General features: G+C 33.7%; 1 pseudogene; it reads right to left on the reverse strand.

Annotated features, from left to right (window-relative positions):
- Nucleotides 1–1,228: 1,228 nt before the first annotated feature.
- Nucleotides 1,229–2,273, reverse strand: LOC148166845 (uncharacterized; annotated as a pseudogene).
- Between the last annotated feature and the right edge of the window lie 2,917 nt (nt 2,274–5,190).

Raw genomic sequence — 5,190 nt, forward strand, 5'->3', positions numbered from 1 at the left:
CACCCCAGTTAACTGAAGAAGAGCAAAGGGCATTTAACTTGGTACATAATGTACCTGTAAACGACGTAGGGAACAGACATAATAACGATAATAATAACAATAGTGTGAGAAACGATTTAATTGTATATTTTTCAAACTTATGACTATTAATTATTTACACTATTTTTTAATAAACTTAGTTTTAAATCATGCTCCTCTTGCATCAGTCTTAATTTTAGTTTATGTTCCTCTTTCATGTGTTTGATACTTAAATCGTGAATTTCTTTTTTTCGACTGTTGTCTTCTTCCAAAAATTTTAGCTTTGCTTCTGAAACGGCTTTTTTCTGGTCCGTCAGCAAACACCACTTTAAATTTGTGACATTGCCACCAACTCTGGTATTACTGATAGCTGAAAAACATGTCTATTGTTATTTCTGAACTTGGTATTGATAACGTTACCTACCTTTCTTTTTTACCTGTAGTTGTTTGGCTGGAGGTTTGCGGAGCATTAAGGGGGTGTACTCTCTCCATTCCTCTACCTCTTCTTCTTCTTTACTGTTTACTGGTTCATCCTCACAGACTAAAATAAAGATCAGTTATTTTGTTTTGTTTAACAGAAGTGCATCGATTATTACTTGAAGTCTCGGCCTCAAACTCAAAATGATTTGGGCGAACCACCGGTGTCTTGGGGGCGGGGCCTTTGGCGCTCTTACTACTGCCTGGGTTATCTACGAAAAAAACATAAACAATTAAAAATGCTTTTAATATTTTTATTATGTACCTTCACTCCCACATGTTTGTTCCAGTTCATTATTTGAAGTAATAACTGAAAATTACATAAATTGTAATTTCAAAATATCTATTAAAGTTTGTATTTCAAATCACTTACCGTCACTGTCACAAATTGCTGGCAAACCAGTCAATCGTTCGCCTAAAATATCGTGAACAATGGCATCAATATGTCCAATTTGGCTGGGCTGTGACGGTCCGCCTCCTGTTCCCTTTCGAAATTTCCTTTCTATTGCGTAATTTTTTGGGCTGGTTTTATTTATATTTGTCCACTTTTCCTTTAGATTTTTTGCAGTTTGAGGTAAAGTGCCAGACATTGCATTAAATTGCACTGCCAGGTTTTTTTGTCGATTTGTAACAATTCCAGATTCTTTGCACTCTAAAATTTTAAAATTTACTCGCACCAAATTAACCAGGGTCACAATTTCCCGTCATTCGAAGTTTTTTGATCGAACTCCACGCTCTGCACTCATTATTAAATAACAAGTTATGATTTGACAAACTGCAAGCTTTGCAACGAACGAATACGACTGAACAACAACACTGTTAGGTACCAAATATTTTTCATGTGGCGCAGAGTCCATCCTAAAGGGCTTCATTAAAATTCTGGAATTTATTACACAACTTGCAATGCCAGATGTGTGCGATTACAATTTAAACTTGAAGAAATCCCAGAATGCGCGCGCAATAAATTTGGGTTAACCCACCCTCGCTACTCTGGTCAACTAACCAAGAAATTTAACCATTGGATGAGGGTAACCCAACACTGAAATACGCTTCAAACGAGTTAACCAAAAATTCTTGGTTTAACCAAGTACTGAAATACCGGGCCTTAGAGTAGCGCGTTAACTTCATCCTGTAATGCTCGCAGCGCGTCATAAGGACACTGAAATATTAGCATTAATTTTAATTCTAAAGATATGAATACATACCTTCAAAACACTTTTGTCGAAACTCGTCCAGAGACAATTCTGTCATGTCACATTCAGCAGTAGCTTTTGGGACATGACAGGATTCATCTAGTGGAACGACTTTAACAAGTTCTTCCCTCTTTCTTTTGCCTCAAACCTGGGACAGATCAGTGCAACTTAACGTGTCAAGATTCACAGTTCTGAAAAAATAAAGCAATAGTTATTAATTTTAAAACAAATCAACTTGTAAACATACAGCAAAGTGGCAACAATATGTTTGCACTTTGCCCCATCTTCTGTCTGGCAGCTGCACTAGCACGTCCACTGTTTGTAATTTGGTAGAATATTTATTATGTATTTGTTATAAGTGTACTTTTTGGGATCTTTTATTCACCTGAGTTATCGCCAAATCGATTTTCAATTTTATGCGGGACGGCGATGATTTTGAAGGTTAAACATCGGGCATGAACGCTTTGACCCCACAAAACTGCAGTTGCCAATTAAACCTGCTAAATAACGTTTTTCGCCTTCTTCTAAGGGCCGTGTTTTGGTAACACAAACTTGGCCGACACTCAAGTAAATAAATATAAATCTTAATATTTACAAAAAAAAAACGAAACTGAAAATAGTCACAAATAATACACAAAAACTAAAAACTACAATAATTTATTCTACTGTTTAACACAAAAAATAACCATAAACCGTCACTACATACACTGTATAATCTATCCACTTATCCCTCAAATGAAGTTTAGAACAATATCCGCAACGCGGCGCCACTTTGTTTCGTTTTGCCGAATTATGAACCAAGTCAGAATAGTTCACACTTTCCATATTAATTATGTCAAAAAATGACAGCTATTGTTATTGTATGTTCCCGTGGATTCATTTGCTTTATTGTCCCTAACATCTTCTAATTAGTCGTTGCCAGATGGAATTTTATGAATCAATGTCGTCTGAATTAATTTTTGACATTTGAAGAATAAACACTGGTAGGTTATTAATATATTATTAATATATTAATATAATGGAAACACCATCAAATAGTTTCTATTTACATCACATACATTCAGTACAATAAAATAAGTTGCATTACTTTTACGTTTCGTTTTAAAAACAGTGGGCGGCAGAGGGTTAAACAAAAATGTATCATAAAACAGGAATATTATAAAATGTATGTATGTACAAAAATAACAGGAGAATTGTAACTACCATTATAACTTACTTAACTCAATAGACACAATAAAAAAACGACTAGCATATCAAAGAAAGAAAAAAAATCATAAAACTGGACTGATCAACTCTTGGTACTGAAATTGCCTACATCTGCAGACACTTGTTAAATTTGACAGAACGGGAGGGAAGTTAAACGCTCTGCGAATGCTCCCAACAAACCTTTACATCCTTCGTCACAGCGTAACTTTTCATGCATAAAAAAATATGTTTCTACAATGCTTGTAGCCTGACATTTTTTTTCTAAAGAGTTACATTCATGTTACTCCTATTGAATTTGGATTAAGTTTCGGATGGACGTGGTAGGTACTCTTCTTTGGATATCAGAATAACTGAGCACGTTGGAAAAAACTTTTAAGGAGAAGTCGTCGTTTTTTGGGAGAAAAATTTTTTTTCTTTGGAGTCGGCCTGGCTTGAATGAATTGCGTGGGCTTTTGGACTCGGGCGACTTAGCGATATGCTATATTTTCTGAAACAAGTTTTTTTTTGTATTTTTCTACCAGAAGATGGCATTTTAAGCAACATCTGACTTCTTTACAACTTTTCGAAACATGGTTAAATCTGTTATAGTTGTAACAGCGCAAAACTTCTAACTAACCAAAAGCCCGATATAACGTGTGATCCACAAAATTTTTATTTAGGGTAGGCTTTGGCAAAATTTACGTAAGTCGAGAAAAAATTTGACAGTAGTTTGACGTTTGTCATTTGATTTAATTTAAATTAGTTTTCAATACATTGTTTATTCTGGAGAGACACACAGCAAATAAAATATTTACTTGATATGTTTTTTTAACAGTAGAATTGTGAGTAAGCATATTTTATTTCCGACCAATTTCATAATTGAAAACTGGTTTGCGAACAGCCTCTGATCTACTCCAATATTTCATATCATCTTGTTTCACTTTTGTGCGTTGATGAAATAGAGTTAATTTAAGACGTCAAATCTCACCAATTCTTCGTTGAAATTCATTATCAAAAGCAATCTGGATTTTCCAAGGTGGGCTAGGTCTTGAGGTTAAAAGCTTTCCCCTCTAACTCTGTGACAGCTTTATCTGGGAGTTTTTCTAAGTATGTTGTAAAAACTTATACGTCAACTATTGTGGGACAAGCCTTAAAATACAAAAGTCGTTTATGTGCACGAATCCACATGGTGACTTTGCTTAGCTTTTTAATTTTGAGCATAAAGTAGTTTTTTAAAATGTTTTTATTTTCTACGTCGACTCCTGAGAACTTCAAATAAAACTTCATGTTTAACTTGGGCTAGAATGTCGAAATCGAAAATTGAAATGACTATTTGTTGAATAATTTGTAATAATTTGGCTAGTAATTCTTAGTTCATTTCTTGTATTTTGGACTTTCGTGTCGTTAAAATGGGAGAGCATGGCGATTTCGTCCGCATACTTTGTAGTGCTGGATCCATTATAATGATTTCTTTCAATTTATCGTATCTCAGCACACAGAAATTTTACTTTACACTATGCGAGATCATTGTAGATGTGTTCTATATTGTTTCTGCACGTTTCGATTTCTATAAAGCATTGTCAAAAATAGCACAGAGGATGGTTTAAGCTTGAATAGAAAAAAAATTAGATTTTTTATTATAATATTTTTTTTTATATAAATTAACTAAGTAAGTATTTCGTTCTTCCTTTGTGATGGTTTTGAACTACCATGCACATTTGCCATACATTTGGCATTTTCCATATCAGTTTCTCCATTGCACTTGGGATATTTTAATTTTACGGTAACTGACATTTTCTTCGCTTTGTTCACTTTGGTAATATTAATTAATTTTTGTTTAAAAGAGGAAATTAAATTTATAGAATTTTTGTGGAGTGAGAGTGGAAGTTGTTTGTAGTGGTTTCTTTTTATAAACATATTAGTTAGTGATAAAAACTTTCAAACGCCTTAAAAACGTTATGTCATAAACATGTTTTTTTAAGACGCTTTTCTAGTTTTAACATTCTATTTTTATGTTTAACACGACATTTTATTTAATGTACAATTACAATTTATTTTGGGATGTTCCACCACTCTTTTCTTCAACAAATTCTATGTTGGTTTGACAATGTTGATCTTTTCGAATACTTCGGTAAACTGCTGTGGTAAAAGAGTTTTAGAACCTTGACAATTGATGCACATTTTGTCAGCATAACACGTTTCTGTGATTTCAAATGCCAACTTGAAATGGTTTATTTACATCCAAAAACCTCTCACTTATAAAATCTTTTAGACGCAAGTCTTCATTCAACTTCTTTAAGGGGGGAAATAGGGTTAG

This window comes from Gnatocerus cornutus, unplaced genomic scaffold (genome assembly GCF_029298725.1).
Source record: "Gnatocerus cornutus isolate USDA-ARS CGAHR unplaced genomic scaffold, icGnaCorn1.1 Chromosome12, whole genome shotgun sequence".
Classification (NCBI taxonomy): Eukaryota; Metazoa; Arthropoda; class Insecta; order Coleoptera; family Tenebrionidae; genus Gnatocerus; species Gnatocerus cornutus.